The sequence below is a fragment of the Pteropus medius genome, unplaced genomic scaffold (assembly GCF_902729225.1).
Source record: "Pteropus medius unplaced genomic scaffold, Ma_sr-lr_union100, whole genome shotgun sequence".
In the NCBI taxonomy this organism is placed as follows: domain Eukaryota; kingdom Metazoa; phylum Chordata; class Mammalia; order Chiroptera; family Pteropodidae; genus Pteropus; species Pteropus medius.
Window position 1 is genome coordinate 17,580,956 of NW_024349519.1, and position 21,727 is coordinate 17,602,682.

General features: G+C 32.6%; 1 protein-coding gene across 5 annotated transcripts in view; it reads right to left on the reverse strand.

Annotated features, from left to right (window-relative positions):
• The window catches only part of PDE3A (phosphodiesterase 3A), a 261,680-nt gene that overhangs the window by 224,574 nt on the left and 15,379 nt on the right, over nucleotides 1-21,727 (reverse strand). Inside the window, exon 1 of one of the 5 annotated variants that reach the window (XM_039882555.1) lies at nucleotides 15,620-15,642. The exons of the other annotated variants lie outside the window; for them this stretch is intronic. The gene's annotated coding sequence lies outside the window, so the exon portion shown is untranslated. Of the gene's footprint in view, nucleotides 1-15,619; nucleotides 15,643-21,727 lie in introns of those variants that run through there. 5 annotated transcript variants of the gene reach the window in all.

Sequence of the window (21,727 nt, forward strand, 5' to 3'; positions counted from 1 at the left end):
GTACTTCTCATTTTGAAATGAAGCTAAGCTAAATATAGATTAAAACAAGATGTCTGTGTGCTTCTAGGGAGGAAATAAGAACACTAGTAATTTTCTTAAGTGTTTTCAAACTTCAAAGCATGTGCAAGTAAATTAAGGGTACGTGGTTAGGAAACAACAGTGAAATAGAAAATGACAGTCATGTCATGAAAGCTTTTATAGTGTGTCTTTAATTTATTCTATTATTGTACTATTAACATAAATATACCACTAACAAGTATTTATTACCCACTTAATGTATATTTGCACTATGCATATTAATATGGAGCTATGAAAAACGAGCATAAGTTTTCAAGAAGCTAAAATCTAGTTAGAAAACTACTAATCAGTACAAATCTATAGGAATAGGGTTCAAGAATAAGACTGCGACTAAGCGCACTATGTATACGGCTGTAGCAGTTATAAAGTTTTTGTGAAGAAGGTAAGCTACACTTCTTCCAAATACATGATATTTAGAAAGGTCATGAGGAGCAAGTTGAAATTCTCATCTGAGAGAAATTAAAGGCAAAAAAAAAAAAAAAAAAGGGAAGAGACAAGTATAAACACTAAATTTTGTAAAGAAAGTTAAATGACTACCTGATTGAAATGAAGGTCCTGAGCTAATAATTGTGGTACATAAATTAAAGCACATGTCAATGAGATAATTAAAATAGAATCTAACTAGATTAAGTAGAAGCAGTTATACCAGATGGAGAATATCAGGTGAGAAAGTATAAAGTTTTTACCCAAAAGGGGGCTACTCAGGGCCCCTATGTTGCAGCAACCATACATGGGGCTCCATTCATGGTAGTCTTGTAGACAATAACCAGACAAAAGCCATGTTTTTAAAGATTACTTGTGCATTGTAGATTATGGCTATAAGCAGGGAGAGAATCTCCAAAGCCTTATTAAGACATTATTTCAGTAACTCAGATACAAAGAATAAAGCTTGAACCCTTGGTTGTCAAAGAGGGGATAAAGAGGAAAGAAAAAGGTAAATCACAGAATCAGCATAACAAATGCCAAGTTTCTGACATATGCTACAAAAAACATTATGCTAAATGAAATAATCCAGTCACAAAAATATAACTACTACATGAATTCACTTATATGAGGTACCTAGAGTAGTCAAATTCAAGACACAGAAAGTAGAACAGTGGTTACCAGGGCCTAAAGAGTGTGTTTAGTGGGTACAGAATTTCAGTTTTTAAAGATGAAAAGTATTCTAGAGATTGAATGGTAGTGATGGTTGCCCAACAATGTGAATACACTTAATATTACTAAACTGTATTTAAAAAATGGTTAATAATAATAATAATAATATAAAAAATAAAAAATGGTTAAGATGGTATAATTTTTATGTATATTATACAACTTAAAGTAATAATTTAAAAAAATTAAAAATGCCAAAATTTCAAGACAGATTGGAATTAAAGGAAGAACGAGAAAAGAATTACAAGTTACTCTTTTTTTTCTTTTTTTTCCAAGTTACTCTTAAATCACTAGCTTAGAAGGGAGGAACGTTGAAATAAAGGGGATCCAGCCTGTAAGAAGAGAAGAGTATCAACTCTTAAATATGTTAGATGGAGCATCTAAATGGAAATGTTTCACAGACAGCTGGAAACAACAGATAAGGGCTCTGTGGATAAAACAGGAAATATGTTGGTTTTTATTTTAGTATCATCATTCAGGGAGCAGGGGAACAAGTCAATCATCATGTTCAATTCTGAGCCCAAGATCTTAACAGAGACGTTTTTAAAACTATATTGTTACATTAAAATATTTTTTTCACATTTTGATATCTCTGAATTGGGTTGGTCTTAGAATGAACAGCATCTTTGAAAGGAAAACAGTAGTTGCAATAACAGGTGTTAACGCGATATAGTGTAGGGCAGAGATATTCATAGAATGGACAGGAAATATCATCAAGGAAGAAGTAGAACCAGAGGTGACTGAGATCCTCTCCCTTTCCCCGACTCCCCATATCTGCTTCAGTCTTTCTACAAATGGACTTTTTTTGCTCATCAGCTCTATAGGAGTTTTGGAAAGGGGCATTGGTTTTTGGAAAAGACTGACTTAATTCACACTTGATCCCAATACCAAATTCCTGAATCAGAATTTCATTGCTCAGCATGTGTCCAATTGAGTACAGTCATGATAACAGGGTCATATCAAATAAGAGTGGCTTCTAGAAGATGGCTACATAAGGATAGCCAAGAGCTCAGTATAATCAACTACAACTGCATCCAGGGAAGAAGAAAAATGTTAACAGGTAGGAAAACCAAGTCAGACAAAAGATAACTGAATTAAGTGAACATCTTTAGCCAGGAAGAAGACTTTAGAATCTTAAGAGGTAAATAAGAATAGTCTTTCACTATCTTACTACATAGAATAGAAAATAAATATTAAGACAAAAGGTTCAAAGTTACAACAGGGCAGTTTTTGACTCAACATAACAGCCATCCTATAGTAATGTTTTATTAAATGTTTAATATATAACATCTATCTATGTTTTTTACTCAACAAAACTTACAGAACTGGTATTCAAATTTTCATTTATTAGATGGAAAACCAAAGATAAGAAATTGAGACTTGACCAATATCACACAGCTAATAAGCAGCAGTATTGCAATTTGCAACAATGTTTATTTGGATCTAATTCTCCTCTCTTTCTTTTCTTCTATCCCAGCTTTCCTTTAAGTATGACTAACAAATAAAATTTCTATATATTTAAGTTGTGCAACATGTTTTAATATATATATTTATATATATGTATATACAGTATATACATATATATATACTGTGAAATGATTACCATAATCAATTTACATATCGATCACTTCACATAGTTACCATTTTTCCCTTCTCTTCCTAATATACTCATTGTTTTGTATTGATTTGACTGTAGTGTGCTAGCTTTCATTACAGATATTCAAGTAGTGACTAAATAAACACTTGTCACAGAAAAACCATAGGAAGTTCCAACTGTAATAATTCATAACTTTACTATTTTGGATTCAGTGACCTTATTTTGAAAGCTTTCGTTATAAGCAAAGATAAATATTTTACCTATCTATTAAAAGTTTCACAATCTTGATCATTTCCAAAAACAAAATGTTGTCCATTTTTGCATTAAAATTGTTGGTTAATGATTTTTTATTTATTTACTTTTTTAGAAAGAGCGATCTGTTTATCTTTAAATAAGAAAGCTAGTAATAGCAAATATATTCAAATCTGAGAAACAATATTTTTTCAAGGAAGAATTGTAGAAGTGACCAGTTAGTGAAACTGCTAAAATAGAATTTTTTTAAAAATACAAACTATTCAAAGTAAAGCGTCTCTTGTGGCTTCGCTGGGTCATTGACTTACAAATATAACAACAACCATCAAGACCTCAAATGATATAGTAAATATTACTTTCAAGCTCTAGATTTCAGGTTCCTCAGCCCAAAAACCTAGGGTAAGTGAGATGATGAGAAAAAGGCTGGACCTCTTGGACCCACCCACACGGTCTTCAACAGCCTAGATCAGGTTTGTTTGTTTGTTTTAATCTATAAATTCAATGGATTTGCACAGAATTTCATAGGAAACAAAAGTTCCATTTCTAGAAGGAGAAAAGAGGGGTGGGAAGTTTGAAGGAATGAAGGAAAACATGTCACTCTTTTAGAGCTTTTCAGAGCCCTCACTCTTAATGGATTCATCATTCTATTTTGAGAAACTATGGAGCAGAAATGATAAATGTACACATAATTAATGCTGTCGTAGATTTTTTCATGTTAGAAAAGTCTATTGAAAGACATAAGAAATGTGTTTAATGAAATGAAAATTATGCTAAGAGAAAGAATAGTAATAAATTATCTAATCATTCAGGATTATATATTTTCCTTTAAATCTCATTTGTATAGCTTATAGAATACAAACATGGAATATTTGAGATGAAAATTCTGAATAGGGAAAACATAAGAACAGATGTTAAATAATTATTTATAAATTCATTTAAACTTTGAAATAAGAATGAAGAATGACCCTTACGGAAAAAACTCTGTAATGAAAGCTATCTGCAAATTAAAGTCAGCTTGAGCCAATTTTCCACAAAGAAAAAATGTTGCCCTTAATAATGAGTTTTCTCACATCTATAGAGCCAAGCAGCAGTGTGAATACCATAGTAACACATTATTAAGAATATTAATTTTAACTATAATATCAGTTTCATGTAAGGCAAATAAATCCTATACCGATATTTTATGAAGAAAGACAGATTACACATATTTAAATTTTTAAACTTCATCTATACTCTTTTATTGATTTTAAAATGTTGCTATATATGTGACATTTCTAATAAAGTTTTACTTGTAAAAATGTCTTTTACTACGCTTCAATACAAGAATCTAAAACATAATAAAATTTGACAAAAAAATAAAAATACTTTAATATATACTAGTTGACTTTTCTTCATGTAGCTACTAAGAGTGTAGATATAATGCTAAACACATGGAAGCCACTCGGAAGTAATTTTTAAACAATTATAATTTTACAAAACATAACTTGCAACTCCAAATTAAGTACTCCAAAATCAATTAAAAATTTAATTCCAAGAAACAGAATCTTTGAATTGTAAGGAATTGAGGAACGCTGCTTTATCTTCCTTCACCTATCCGATCTAACAAATTAGGCTCAGTAATACCACCAAACCCTCCTCTTTTTCTGGGAACCTTGGTAAACTGCTATCTACTATGTAACAGACTTCATTTTGCAAGATTTAGAGCTACTACCTTTATAGACTAAGAATATCTACATGAAGACATGTCAAACTAATTCTATCTGTTGCCTCTATTGCCCTTCTAAAAATTCAGCTACTCAATAAGTATAACTACTTAGTTGCAAAAAAAAAAAAAAAAAGTTTTTAGTGAATACCTATTTTGAATCCAACCATGTCTCTGCTACGCACCTGGCAGTTTGGTAAATGGGTAAACAAATTATCTTAAAATTAAGTAATAACTTTATGAGGTAGAAATTGTTATCCCCAAAAAACAGATGAAGAAAAAGGCTCTAAGATGCTAAAGAACTTCCCCTAAGGCACATAGCTCATAATCAACATCTGCCTTGATCCCAAACTATGTGTTATACCACTGTGACTCCTGACTCAGTAAGTCAGAGAAGAAGCTTAAGACAGGGTGTCTTTGGTATAGCCAGGGAAATATGCCCACACAACAGAGTAAGGAAATGCTAAACTGTGAGGTGCTATGTAGGAGGAGTTCTGGTAAATGAGAAAAAGCTAAAAGGTAAATGAGAAAAATCAGAAGGTAAATGAGAAAAAAGCTAAAAGGTAAATGAGAAAAATCAGAAGGTTTTGTGAAAGAATGGGTCTAGAAATGGTGAATAAAGAAAAAAAATTAGGTCAGCCCAAGGACTGGATAAGAATGAAGGTAGGAAGAAACATGATGGGCTCAAGGGATATAGGGTATACCCATCAGAGTAAGGAAGGGGCATACACAAAGCAACCATGAGAAACTTGGATAATTTCTAGAAGTAGACTCTCACATAATAGAATCAACAAACTACATATAACAAAGATGGAAAGAAAATCGCTGAGGGAACAGGGAAAGATTAATAAGAAGTAGTAGTTTAAGTAGCGTAGATCATACTTATTCCCCCCTCTGTTTCCTCTTCCACTTCTCTCTCCTTCGCAAGTAATTCAAAGCTTTACACAGAAAAGCTGATCTTATATTCATTCTCTGAATGAAACAGTTTGTCAAAATAAATATTTGGGAAAGAGATAAAGGAAGCCAGCAGAAAACTCTGTATTTGTATCAGCAAGCAGTAGGGAACCACTGATTCTTTGTCAGGCAATAGCCAGGAGACAAATGAATATTTTTAAAAAAGGATTTATGCTAGTTCTTAACCTCTCCCCATCCAATTTATAAGCTACATAAATGTAGATGAGCAAAAGTGTTTGGAAAGTAGCCAACAGCTCAAGGAATATGAATCATGCTTCATAAAGAAAATAATTTGGGTGTACACAAATAAGGTAATCTGAGGATGACAGGTCAAAGAGTTAAACCTTTAAGAATGCTATTTCCATAAACAAAATACTCGATAAACCCAAATTAGTATTTCTTCATAAGAGAAGTACCAGATAAAGCCTTTAAGAATGGCTATTTCTATAAGAGAACTATTAGATAAAACCATATTATAAGAAAAATACTTGATAAAGCTTTTGACAAATGTCTATTCCATAAAAGAAATATTAGAACAAGTCAAATTGAGTTAGAATTGCTAGTCCTATTCAATACATGTATTTTGTAGCCAAGAAATCAATAAAAAGTTTTAATGAGTGTCTATCATGTATATAGCACTTTGTTAGGTTCAATTCAGGATAAAGGAAAAATTAAGAGATGTGGTTCCTATCTCAAGGAACTTACAGTATTATATTTTTAACTTGGAAATTACCAAAGTTATGTCATTCCTTTTCCATATCTACAATAACATGGCTTCCTACATAGGTTCAATTTTATTAAGTCCAGGACCCAGTTAGTTTTCAGCAGGATTAGCTCCAAAATTATAATTAAGTCACTTTTGCCAAAAACTAACTCAGTAAAAGAGGGAGAGAGAAGTACTATTCTCCTCTAAAAAAAAGTTATAAACCAAATGAACTTATTAAAAGAAAATACTTTATTATCAATGAAGTTTAAAAAATAACACATATTTCTATTAATGTGGCATATGATTTCTCTATTTTAGTTTCTTCCAAAATTCTAACACTAGAATGCTCAAAAGCCACCCTACATTTTTCTGTCTTTTAAATTATTCTATTTCAGGAATCTGACCAAATGATTTCGTTTTAGATATGCAGACTTAGCCACCAAAAAGAAATTCCAGGAAAAACCTTTGAAAGGAAATACTTCATTAGAAAGTTCGAGTAGAAAGCTAAAGAGTGAACTTGGACTAAATTAGGTTTCAGAGTTAGAAAGTTAAAGTAAAAATTAGAATGCCTACCATGTATAGAGTCTCTCTCTTGAAATAGATCTATCTACAAATATAGATGTATATAAAATCAAGATTAAATTTAATTGCACCCAAAAAAAATCTAAATAAAAATTTATAACTGATAGTCATTACTTTTTTAAATTTAAAGCTCAGAATTGAAATAGCCCAGAAATAAAAGTGATAATTTTTGTCTTATAAAAAAAGATAAAATTTAGGTTATCATACTCCTAAATCTTCTTTACCACAGAATTATCATTTTGAGTATTCTGATGTTAAGTGTCTTCATTTCCTTTTGGAAGCAATTCCAACAAATTTGTCTAGTCATAACGCAGTTGTAAATCTAGCTGTAATGGAGAAAAGTCCCCTGAAAGGTAAATACAATTGTGGTCACAAATCCTAAACACTGTCCTACATAGGAAAAATATATTGTCACCCTCGGGCCTCCACCTAAAACAACTGTGAATAAATAAGACTATTAACTTAACAAGCGTGGTTAAGTGCTCTCCTTGCAAACTTATAATTCTTCCTTGCAGCAGAATCAAAGATATCTACTAAACACTTTGGATAGCTGGCTATGAGGGAAGGAATAAAAATTTAAAGAGGCACACATAATAATATAGAAGCATGGAAGGTTGAGACATTCAGCATCAGGAAACTATGTCTAAGCATTTTAAAAGTCTAAGGATGTTCTTGTACTGCTGTATTTTAAAATAATTCAAATTGAACGAAGATCTTGAGCTACAAGATAAAATGTAATTGAAGTCACTGTGTACTATGTACACACTCACACTCTAAGAAAATAAAATGAAGAAATTTGGTTACCAATTTAACAACAACAGTAAAAATTCATGTGATGGCATTCCTTAAGGAGAGAGAAAAATAAAACATTACTATACGAGTAGTAGTTACATACTGTTTCTGTATTCCAATATGTAACTTTCAACAAATAGTTCTCATTAATATACAAGACTTTAATTTTTTTCTGAGTTTTAAATATAATCTTTACTGGTACTCAAGCTTACATTTCCGAGAAATGTGCTGACACAGAGTACCACATTATAAATTGTCTAACTCTGATAGCTCAGTTAGGATTAGATCAACATAATTCTGTGTCTCTGAAAAGTTATTCTCTTACAACTAGGATAGAGACCTATTTTTCAAACTAGCATCAGAAAAAAATTAATTTTTGACAATACCATAGAACCAGTAGAAAAATGGAATTTCCATTTTATAAAAAAAACTAGTCTATGAATAGTTGGCTCAGAATTTTTAATGTGTTTATAACAGAAATAATAAATCTCTATTCATAAATTTCTCCCATAAAATATTTTTCAAAATCACTACACTTAAAAATAAAAACACCAATGTTTGAGACCTATGTCAGACCATCAGGTGAGAATCTTGGGAGGGGGAGAGTTTACCTATAAAGGCACAAGCAGAGTTCAAACATCCTGAACTCACTTGTCCTGGAAGTTCTTTTAGCTCTATACTGCTTAACTTGAAATCGGAGCTTGCCTCTCTCCTAGGAGCAGATTGGCATGCAAAGCTCTGTAGACATTCCCTGACCCTATCTCCATAAACTTCCAAATACCATCCATAAAATGGGGATAACCACCAAATTCCACACTTTGTTGTTGGATGTAATGAGAAAGTGTACACTTAAGATGATATTCTCTAAATTTCCAAGCACTATATACACATAAATTCTAATATCTCACTTACTCGAAAATATTTGTTGACCATCCACATGGCGCTATGATAAACAATGCGAAGCTAAGGAAAAGTGGGCCAATTATATGCCCCCCCCACCAAAGACCTCACTCTACTTGTAAAAATATTCACAATTCAAGGTGGAAAATAAAAGTGTCATAAGAGCATAATAGATAGAATGCTATGGACAGTCAGAGGAAGGAGGGAGAACTTCCAATTTACAAGGGTTGAAGATCAGGATAGAGAGATGCGCATTAGAAGCAGGGGGGCAATAATGTGGTAATAGAAATAGAAAATCAGGGGCTCAAGATCTATCTACCTATGGGAACAGAGAGAGAGAAAGCATGCAAATGAGAAAGTTAGCATACTATAAGCAATTGAAATTAGCTAGAAAATTAATGTGACAAAGGAAGTGGCAGTTTGAAAAGACTGACAGTAGGAAGGGCAGATGAAAAAAGGCCATGAATTCCAAATTAAGAGGTGTTCATTTCATTTGAAAGACAACTAGGAACTACAAACTACTTTTTATCAAAGGATTGGCATGATTTTATATTAGCATTCAACAAAACTGCCATGATTAGAGTTGTGGATGAGAAAGGTACAGTGCAATAAAGCAGAGGATGAGTTAATATTCAGAAAGCACGAGAGCAGGAAGATCAGTTGAGAAGCTCACACAATAGTCCATTCAATCATGATGTGCCCAGGCCATAAACTAGGACAGCAAAAGTAGAAAAGGGAAGGGCCTGACATAATGATTATCACTCCGAAGAAAATTATATCCTGTAAATTCCAGTAATGCTTTTGCCGTCTAGTGCAATGGAAAAAGAAAGCCTTAAGAGCCAGACAAACCTGCATTCAAACTCAGGCTTTGCATCGGATAAACAAAGAAATCTTGGGTTAGTTACCTAACCTCCTTGAGATTCAGACACAAATAATTATACGTAACTCTAATGTTTCTATGAGAATTAGTTGTAATATCTGGAAAATGCTTAGTATATTTGGGGGAAATTAGAAATAGGGAAAAGAGCAAACTAGCAAGAGAAACGAAAATATGGATTAAAATATTAACAATGTTAAGGAGTCAAAATGAGCTTTTATAACAAAGAATTCAGCAATTATAGTCCACTGTCAGTGTCTGGCTGTGCTGCTCCTTTAGATGGCAAGAGTCTCGACGTTTTCCCACCCCCAGTATCTCTCTGGCTTCAAGTATTAATTCCTTATTTTAAAAAAATAGAGCTCAGTTGGACATGTGCCACAACACAAAAATAGACCTCCAGAAGGTAAAATGACAACTGGAGACCTGGCTCCTGATCTCATATAAGTTTGAGACAGAGAAAATATCAGCGTTAAAGTATTTCCTAATGGATGTCTCAAACTAGAAGTAGATATAATAGGACTGAGGGAAAACTGTGCAGACAATGCCAACGGAATAGTCTTACAAAGCTTTTAAACTAGAAATATTAACATGCTCTTCCCTCTGTCCAATTCAATTGTTCTTAAATAAAATTTTGCCTCATTTGGAACAACCTGATTGAAAATTCTTGTGAATATACAATTGAGTATTAAGGCAACATTCAAAAAATTGTAAAAGATTTGACAAATATGGTTAAACCATCCTACAACAGTTATGAACTCAGAATATTGGTATACTGGTTTGATAGGTGAAAAAACAATTTATCTCTTTCTTAAAAAAACATAATGAAAAGCAAAGCATCAAATGCTCTTAAATGTGTTAATTTCTGTCACAGTTTTTTTATTTAAGAGGTTTACTTGTCTCTCTAGTAGGAAACAACTAAAATCATAGTATTTTTCAGCTTTTCTAATGGCCAGCCAAGCAATAAAATTTCAATTTTAACCCAGAATTTACAAGTCCTAATTAATGTGCTAAAACTGTCTCATGTATGACCTTTATTCTCTTCCTATAATTTTTCATCTTTCCATAAAGAGGTGATTGATTATGATTAGTTCAAGGAAAGTGTCCTAGTTAAATAAATGCAATTAAGTCACCCACATTTGCTGAAGTTCCTTTGTTAACTTGCTGGTTTTATATAAAAGGTCTATGTCACTGCTATTTTTAAGTAATAAAACCATATTCATAGCAGCATTATTCAAAATAGCCAAAGAGTAAAAGCAACCCAAGAATTCATCAACGGATAAACAAAATGTGATATACACATACAATGGAATATTATTTTGCCTCAGGAAAGAAGGAAATTCTGATATGTGCTACAACATGAATAAACCTTGAAGACTACATGCTAAGTGAAATAAGCCATTCAAAAAAGTACAAATAATGTATGATTTCACATATAAGAGTGGTTATACTAATACAAATGACAGTAGAATGATGGTTAGCAGGGACTGCAGGGAAGTGGGAATGGAGAGGAGTTATTATATAATGGGTACAGAGCCTCAGATTGGGAAGATGAAATCTGAGGGATGGTTGCACAATAATGTGAAGGTATTTAATGCCACTGAACAGCGTAATTATAAATGTTTAAATGGGAGATTTTATGTTACATATGTGTTAAAACAATTTTTAAAAATAAAATAAATTCTTCTTCTAGCACTAAAACTTCTTAGAGATATTGGAGTTCTAGGAATGAATGAGTAAATAGAAATTTTGTTTCCAAAATAATATATCCAATTATTGATGTCAAACAAATTTGTCCACATGTTTATTTTCATTAATTTAATGTGCAGTTAAGAAACATTTTTCTCACATCGACTAGAATGAAAACCACTAAAAACTTTTTTAGCAGGCTATATCATTTTAGAGGATGCAGAAAAACCTACGCTAAAAAAATAAGTACAGTTATTTAGGTAGATCTTTTTCATTTTTATGAAAATGGTAGGCTTTTTATAACTCAGAAACTCATTACGGATTTTCAAAACAGTATAGGCAAGATCATCAGAATAAAAGTTTTGGATGTAGACATGAATGAATCCATTGACAGGTAATGAGATATCTGAGATGTCTAAATTGAGAAAATAAAAATAAGGTGTTATTACCATATTATCATTAAGAATTTTTCAAAAAGTAAAATAACAGTAAAAGTTGTGTAAGTGGGCCCTGCTGTTTCTCTTCCAGAACAACACTAAGTCCTTTCTCCCTGGCCTCCCCACCTTCTCCACCAACAGGCCACCAGGCATTTTTCTACTTTATCCTAACTTGGTTTAGCCTTAGGAATCACCCATTTGAAAATAAGTCGGAGTATCTGCTCTGTTCGGAAAAAAAAGATGTTATACTGCATAAGACAGAAATTGCTAGCACTCCTGAAAAACTGGGCATTCTCATGGACAGATGGATATTAGTAAGTTTCCATATAATGAATTAAAAAGTTGATTAAATTCAATAAGTATTTACCAAATCCTCTACTTGTTCTAAATTCTGTCATATTTAAGAAAAATTGTCATGAACAACCCTTCCTTTACTTTTAATCATTTGTAATCTCTTTTTCAGAATTTTTATGTTTTGTTGGCATTTAGAAAAATGAGCTGATTCTCCTGTTGACTGAATTGCTTATTTTTATAATTTTGAATTAATGAATATAGTTTATAGCACTTTAAAATAAATACCCAGAATGCAGCATTAGTTTAAATTTAAAAGAAACTCTTTACTTTCTTCAAAGTAAATGGCACAGTATAAAGTGCCATTTGGGAAATATTTAAAAGTATCATTCAATCATACTATTTAAACCCAATATGATTTTGGCAATTATGATATATAAACTGTATTAATTTGACAACTTATTATCATATAAATTTTACTATATACATAATATATTAGACATATGTCCTTATATATACCATATTAGCTTGATAAATCATTATTGTATGGCTAGAGGGGAAACAAATTGCCCTGAAATACATTGTAAATATAATTGTTCAAGTCTTCATAGGTATCCAATGGGGCTCAGAACCTTTCTCAAAATGAGCCCATCTTTCTAGTCCTGACCAAAGGCTACAAAGGTATGTGAAACAAATGACATTGTCATGACAAACACATGACAGTGCCTGGCATTGTATATGTGTAAAATTTTAGGCTATGATTTACTGGTAGAATATATAGAGAGACATTAATCCTACTGTGACTTAGTTTTCTCAGCTGTAAAATAGGGACAATGGTACCAACCTCAAAAAGTACTGATGCAGATTAAATGTATTTATAAAAGTGAATTTCTTAGAATTTAGTCTAGCTTAGAGTATGATATGGTAGGTTTAATAATAGTTCTTATTAGCATCTTTATTATCTCAGTGGGAATCATATCCTAAAACATCTCTATGGGGCAGTTTTAAAAATATTTTTTTTTATATAACAAACCTAAACTTTAGAGATTAAGCATTATAATTTACCCTTAGCCACACAGGTAATACGTGGCAGACCAGGGATCTAATTTGAAGCTTTCTGACCATTTTACAGTGGTCAATATTCTTCTTAAAATATGGCAAGCAGAACTGGTCACAATGCTACAAATGCAGGAGTAGAATTCTGGAAATTATGCTGCCAAAACCAAGCTGAAGAGGCAGTCAATTCATTGAACTTGCAGTCATCCAATTTAAATACTTTAAAAATATATGTTCTTTCTTTAAGCAAGAATTAGATAATGGCCCAAATTCCATCATCATGAAATTATACCATTATTTTAAAACCAAATTTATAGAAACTTACATTTTCTTGCTAAATTTTATATTCATAGTCTTTGCCCACAGTTCAAATCTATGTACATTTTGAAATTTATATCTAACCCTCCAAACTATTATCTATGCCTTGCCATTTTTTGAAACTAGAAATTTAATAAATATACTTTCTGTTTTTATCAAAGTTCTTAATAGACTATTGAAGAAGATCTGGGCAAGGAAAGAGTCCTGGCTTTCAAGATTCAAGTTATAAATTCTCCTGTCCTCTTCTTTACTCACCACGCAGATTCAATATCACTGCCTTTGGTGACAGCACCACATGCCAGCATAGAAGATAAAGGCATCAATATGACCAGCTTTATCAAGCCACTAAAATTTTAATGGGTTCCACAGCTTAACCACTTTAAGAAAGGTGACTAAAAAGGGAAACCAACTAACAGAGATAAACCAGCAAAAAGGGTAACTATAAATTAGGAAAGGAATGTTTTAACAAGTATTATATTTTTCAACATTTATTCTGGGAAACTAAGAGGGTTTTATTGTAATGTTTGTTTTCATGATTACAAAAGGAATACAGACTTCTTGAAAACATTTAAACAGTATAGAAGAATGCAATTTTTTTTTTTAAAAAAAAGATCCTTTTTTTCTTTTAAAAAACCCCATTGGTAATTTCTGTTAATAATTTGGCATTTTTTAAGGTTAGTTTCCTATCTTAAAGACTGTATTCTTATAGATCTTCCCAAATTGTCAAATATTTGTTTCTATTTCTTCAGATATAAATATATATAGTTAAAAACTACATTCCTTCCTGAAATCGCACAGAAATCCTTATGATTCGTTCAAGAAATTTATCTCTACTGATAATATTTCTACCATCTCATTCCCAATATGACCATATAAATACCATACTACCGATCTCAAATTATATTCTAAAATAATAACATTGGCTACCATTTATTGGACATGTAATATTTTCCAGGTTACAAACATCATTTTCTTTACCAGAGTAAGACTGTTAGGTAGAATTTATTATTCACATTTTATAAATGAATATGTTCAGTCTCAGAGGGATTGCTGATTTCACCCAAAGCCAGACAGCTAATAAGTGTCTGAAGGAAAGATTAAAACCCAAATCTGATAACATTTTAATCACTGTACTGTAATTGATTCCCTCCATCAATAGATTTTGCTATCACTATTTTCACACTTAGAAGAAAAAAAAATTTATGTCCAATTTATCTTCCTGTCCAAATGGAGTATTATATAAAAAATAGATACACAATAAAGTCTTTCTCAGTCTTGACACCATTGACATTTTGAGTCAGATTTGGGGAACTACCCTGTGCATTATAAGGTGTTTACATCATTGCTGGCTTCTACCTACTACATGCACCCTCCAAGTCTTGACAACTAAAAATACCTTCAGACTTTGCCAAATGTTTCCTGGGGGCAAAATTAGCCCCACTTGATAAAAATGCAATGCTCTATTTAAAACTTTGGAAACAGAGTAAGCAGAATAACTAAAGTTCTTATATATTTTACTTACATTTTAAATCATATTTTCTTCTATTGAGATTACAATTATAGATTTTGGCACTTCTGGAAGAATATGTAAAGTCCTACACAATTACAATGCTTTTCTTATACCTCATGCTTTATACATATCAATATTTAAATAAGATAAAAATATTTCAGGTGCAACTCTTTAGTTTAGCAGTTCATTTCATTTCAATGTTTAACAAAGTAAATCACTTACTTTTTGTCCAAAGTGCCACAAAGAGGTTTCTTGTTTATCTGAACTTGTGAAAAAGTAATTTATACCATCTTTAATGCAGAGATATCCTTTCAGAATGTTCAGTGTTCTAGCTACTCTCTGCCCCATTTTTAAAATGATTTCCCTATAAGTTATGAGCATGAACTCATAAACTATAGAAAATAAATAATGAAGCACAGCTTTATGTGGAAAAATTATGAGACAGTCTGCTGTTCAAGGTTAGAAAACCAGTAAAGTTGAAAGTAAAATCCAAATGACTGTAAAAATCGAGGCAAATACTGCCTCTTGCAAGAGTATTTCACTGATATCAAACGAAACTTCCGAAAAGGCCCTTCCCCTGAGCTGTATTTATTTAAATCTCTCCTAACAGGAACTTTGAACAGGAAAGTAAATGCTCACCTGGTCCACAAATTAGGTTCATGTCCTTCTTGGATCAAGTTTATAGAGCTGTGATTTTAAAACTTTTTTTTTTTTCTCATTTCAACATACCTGATGGATGTAACACACACATCAGTAACTGTGGCTCACTACAACATTGATTCAGGAGGTGGGGAGGTCTCCCTAAAGAGAACATATCAGAATCAAGGGCGGATTAGAGTTTGAAAAAGCCTACTATGTGATAATCACTTTAGTGGAAGACAACAAACTATTACTGCCATCTCAAAGAGCTCACCTAGGATGAAAAGTTCAGTTCACCATTGACAGCACCGTCTTGTTGATAATATTTCCAAAGCCCCCATAATTTTGTACATCAAATCTCAAACCTTCCTTTTCCAACTACATTTTAGATCTTTATGGAGTGATAATTATAAATGTGTCAATTGTTTTAATATTTGTATCAAGTACAAAATCATGGACAAAATGTCACATTGATATACTGGTTCTTCTCCTAGCTATGTTTTTATACCAAGGAGAACCTAAGGCATTATTAAACTTGCTGAAGATTTCTATTGTGATAAAGGTCTATTTTAAATAAAGAGAAAGTAGATAAATGGAATTATTTTAACTCCCTAAAACTTGACTAAGTTTTACACATATGTATAAAACTTCCTCCCACTTTTCACTATTCTAGCCACACATAAATTACTAGAAGGTATTTAATAGAACACAACTCTTGGCTTTCTTCCTGTTTTCAACTGGGTCAAACAAGAGCAGAAGGTCCTAAGTACCAAAGACACGATACAGATGGATAGTGTTTAGTGATAAGTCATGTGAAGGCCTTTAAAGTTTTAGCTGACTGAAAATTAAAAATTAAATGTAAATCTATACATTATTTTGTTGACCAAAAAAAAAGAAAGAAAATCAATCCAGCCTTTGCAGTCTTAGTATGTTTAAGGGTCTTATTATCTAGATTAATGATTTATAATGTGACAGAATCATACATTCTCTGCCTGCTCATCCATATTTTGACATAGTTTAGGTTTGGGATTGGTACTTAAGCAAGTATATGTTGAAAAAAGGTCCACAAATTATATCGGTACAGGAAAGGTGATAGACGCACTCTTCTTTGTTCCAGTTAAATCATATCTATACTACTGTACCAGGTGGACTTCTGAATTTCAAAGAACCATGATTTCTAAAAAAAAATAAAGAGAGAGAGAATATGAGAGAGAGAAAGAGAGAGAGAGAGGTAGAGGGATACAGGGCAAAAGAGAGTGGAAATGGTATGGAAGGGAACTTTTCTCCCTCTCATAGTAGTGATTAAGTAAAAATTTAATGAGTAGCACTTGTCGGTGATTTCATAAATTAGGCTTTACTTTTAATTTCCCACCAACCCTGTGATGGAACAGCAGTGATGCTTTCTAGGAAAAGGAACACATACATAAATAAGAAAAAATGTCCTCTAAAAATCCACTATGATAAAGACAAGTTTAGAAGAATACTGAGAGCAATGAATATTTTACCAGGTGGGAATCTTCACCAAGTGGACAAAAATAGCACTGCATTACACTTATAGAAACTTGACCTATGGTGCATAGCCTAATATATATATATGTGTGTGTGTGTATATATATACATATATAGCCTAATATATATATATGTTATATATGTATATATATATATATAACATATATATATTAGGTGCATAGCCTAATGCATGCATATGTATATATACACACACACACACACACACACACGCACGCACATATATAGCCTAATGTATATTTATTTATATTTGTATTTAATATATTTAATATATATTATATATATGCACACGTATTGTATATATTATGCTAAAATATATATGTAATATATGTTTATAAAAATCATTTATATATTTACGTGAAGACAAACCATTGCAAGCATCTAGAATAACTCAAAAAAAAATCAAAGTGGAACTCGACCTAATAATTTTACAAGGATAACTGCCTAGATTGTCTCAACTGATAAAATAATTTTTAAACTAGTCATATGATCCAGCATTCATTTGTCTGAGGATAAGAATCTTGCCCTTGAATTTTTAAAATGCAATTAGGGTTATGACAGTGTCACCCCTGCGATTCTCAAAAGGTTACACAGAAGCTACAGTCTATACTGACTCTAGCAGGTCTGTTTTATGGGGAAGAGCAGCACCAAAAATACAAAGTTGTCTGCTGCTCTGTAAGATTTAGGACCCTATTTAAAATCATATCTTAAATAGTGTGATAGTCTTTATTCTTATATTAAAAGGCCAAAGCCTACAACCTTTCTGTGTTTGTAGTTATAGATTGGCCACAAGAGGCTTCTAGATTAAAAAAGCGTATACATACTAAGGAACATGGTGAGCAAATGCAATTCATATTAAAATATTTTGCGTGAATAAATGAAACTGGGTGCCTTCAAGCAAACATGGCCATGTGAAGTTGTGAAAGTAACACATCAAATATGTCCAGATCAAACAAATACAAACGTCATCCTTCCTTCTTACTTGGAATGTAAAACAAACAAAAGCTTATATTATGATGCTTTTTCTCTCAAAAAACAGCATCAGAACCTTTCTAGTTGCCCAGATTCACAACTTTAAGGGATGTTCATGCACTTCGTTAATATTTTCCATCATCAATCCTTGACTAATCCTGCCAATTGCAGCTCTTCATTTTTTCTTAAGTCATCTTTCCTTTTCACCACGATCATAATAAATCTTCAGTGTCTGTAACCAGGACTTTTACAGTAGATTCTTAAATATCTCCTGTGTCCAATTTGCCCTTCATCTGATCCACTATCAAAATTATGTTGCATCTGTTCACATCATCCTCTGTTAAAACTGTTAATAACTCCTAGTGCAGACAAAACAATGTTCATGGTTCTCAGTCTAATCTTAAGATACTCCATTTTTCATTTCCTACCCTCAACCTTCTTTGTCTCATCTCTTAAATATTTCCCACCACCCCCTCTCCCTTCACCACAAATGCTAGGCTATCTGTTCCACATGACGTTTCCAGAACATATTACTCCACACCTAGCATCCAGCTCCACAACACGCTTTACCCTTTCTGGACCTCATGTCCACAAGAGAAATACAGCAAAACATTCTTTTAAAGATATATTTTTATTTTTTCCTTTTCTAGATATATTCATCATATTGTTCCAAAGTTGATTATAGTCAGCTTGCTATTAACATCAACACATGAAAAAAAGTTAAACATAAAAGTTAAACAAAAAAGAGAAGTCAGAAAGGAAAGGAAGAAAGAATTTAACCAGAAGTCCATGTTAAGAGTATGATGGTATCTGAGCATTAAATTTAGTTATGACCTTTCTTGAGAGCTAAGTTCTCATGACTTATCTGTATTTCGAGTATTTATCACTTGGCACTGTAATCATTTGAACATGCAAGGGCAGTTCATTTTAAACTCTTCCCCAAGAATCCACCTTCTCTGGCATGTCATGAGCACTCTTCAAATGTTCTGGAATAAAAATCATGAACAGTGTTTAATTTTTCCAAGAATTCCCACAATCCAGAGATCCCTCACAGTCTAGAAGACAGCCATGTTAAAGTGATGTTCTCACTAAGAACATGAAGCATTTACCAGTAAGTACTGGAACTCTGGTCTTCCCCACAGTTAAATTCCCCACTGTAAATTAATAACATGACATTCTGATTGATGAGCTTTAGTTTTATTATTAGTGTGCCTCGGCAATGGATAACCACTGAGTCTATGGGAAAAGTGCATCTCTAACTAAAAGGCTGAGATCTGGATTCCAGCCAAATGCAAACTTCAGTGCCAGCTCCCCATCCCACACAAACACACACACCAGCCCCCATCAATCCACTATGACACACCACTAGGCAGAAAAATGACTACTAGTCTCTGTCACTTTAACTCAACCATCTCAAACATAAGCAGCTAGTGCTAATCTCCTAATTTACTCTCCTTGGAGAGTAAAAAGAGGGTGGAATGCTTAAATAAAGATTATATTGTGTGTTTAACTACCACATCTGATTCTTTCATATTTATTTCTGGAAAGTTTTTTTTTTTTCAGGGAAAGGAGGTCAAGACCATAGTCTTTATTTTTTTTAGGTAGATGTAGAAAGTGGTTTAATATTCTCAAACACTGATTTCTTTCCCTATTCATTTAAACAAGCAATACAAACTTTGATGGAAAAATCAAAGTTCCTTAGTCTTGTGCTGGAAATGCAAAGGTAATCAACAAAATTCTGACAAGCAAAACTGAAATTACTTAAAAATATATACCATGTAACATAGATGCAGAAAGAGCAAATTAGAGAAATATCTCAATATTTCTGTATATGAAATATGGATAAAAATTTTTAAATATTATAAAATTAAAATGCTTATATTTTACAGGCTCATGATTGTTGTAGGTGATAGCATGCCTTATCCTCAATTTTGTTTCCCAATTTCCCTCTCCACTCATTAAAGTATTTTCTCATGTGATTAAAAATCCTTCATTTTACACACTTTTAAAAGTCCTAATCTTTTGTTGCTCCCAAGCAGTATAGAAAATATTTCATAATCACATATTAACCACAGTGTAGAGTTAGCAAACTCTGTAAAGTTACAGTGCAAACAAGCTATCATAATTTAAATATTTATATAGCACCTATCACTGAAGTGCTCTGTAGGCTGACAAATGGTCTGCGTTAATATGAAAACAAAATAGAAGCATTTGCTCTATAGGAAGGTCTGGGATGTATTGGCAACATGCCTTTAGATAAAAATAGGATGTCAAACTATTCAAAGATTAATAAGAAAAAAAAAGTCTTGATTTTTTTTGAACCATTCAAAGTTTTTGCTATATTAGTACTTAAGATATTAGAAAATGCATCGGTTTAAATGACTGGAGCATTTAATCCATTTATATTTAAAGTAATTGATGCTATATATGCAGTTATTGCCATTTTACAATTGATATCTATATTTTTTCTTTTTTATTATTCTTAAAGAAGTCCCTCTAACATCTCCTGTAATACTGCCTTGGTGATGATGAATTCCTTTAGCTTTTTCTTGTCTGGGAAGCTCTTTATCTGTCCTTCAATTTTAAAAGATAGCCTTGCTGGGTAGAGTAATCTGGGTTGTAGGTCCTTCTTTTTCATCACTTTGAATATTTCCTGACAACCCCTTCTGGCTTGCAAAGTTTCTCTTGACAAATCAGCTGACAGTCTTATGGGAGATCCCTTTGCAGATAACTAGCTGCTTCTCTCTTGCTGCTTTTAAGAGTCTCTCTGTCTTCAATCTTTGGCATTTTAATTATGTGTCTTGGTGTCAGCCTCTTTGCATTCATTTTGTTTGGGACTCTGCACTTCCCAGGCTTGTATGCCTATTTCCTTCACCAGGTTAGGGAAGTTTTCAGTCATTATTTCTCGAAACAGGTTTTCAATTCCTTGCTTTCTCTCCTCTCACCTGGTATCCCTATAATGTGAATATTAGTATGCCTGATATTGTCCCAAAAGCTCTTTAAACTATCCTCATTTTTTCGGATTCTTTTTTTCTTGTTATGGTTCTGACTGGGTGTTTTCTGCTACCTAATCTTCTAAACCACTGATTCGATCCTCTGCTTCATCTAACCTACTGTTAATTCCTCCTAAAGTATTCTTCATTTCTGACTGGTTCTTTATGTTTTCAATCTCCACTTTTATGTTTTCTATCTCTTTGTTAAAATTCTCAGCGAGTTCTTCTACTCTGCTGCTAAGTTCATTGAGAATCCTTATAACAAGTGATTTCTGAATCTAGTAGATTGCTTGTCTCCATTTTGTTTAGTACTTTTCTAGTGGTTTGTTCTGTTCTTTCATTTGGGACATGTTCTTTTGTCTTCCCATTTTGGCTGCCTACTTGTGTTTGTTTCTATGTATTAGGTATGGTGGCTATGTCTCCTGGTCTTAGTAGAGTGGCCTTATGTAGTAGATGTGCTGTGATTCCCAGTGGCACAGCCTTCCCTGGTCACCTGAGCCAAATGCTCCAGGTATATCTCTTTTATGGATATGTGTGCCCTCCTGTTATGGTTGAACCTTGATCGCTGTTCGCTTGTCAATGGGAGGGGCTGACCCTGGGGTTGATTGGTTGTGATGACTAGATGTGACCAATGGAGGAGTTGTTGTGCAGGAGCTGACCCTACAAGCAGGATTCACTTTAGCACGGCTCTAGGGCCTGCCCTGTC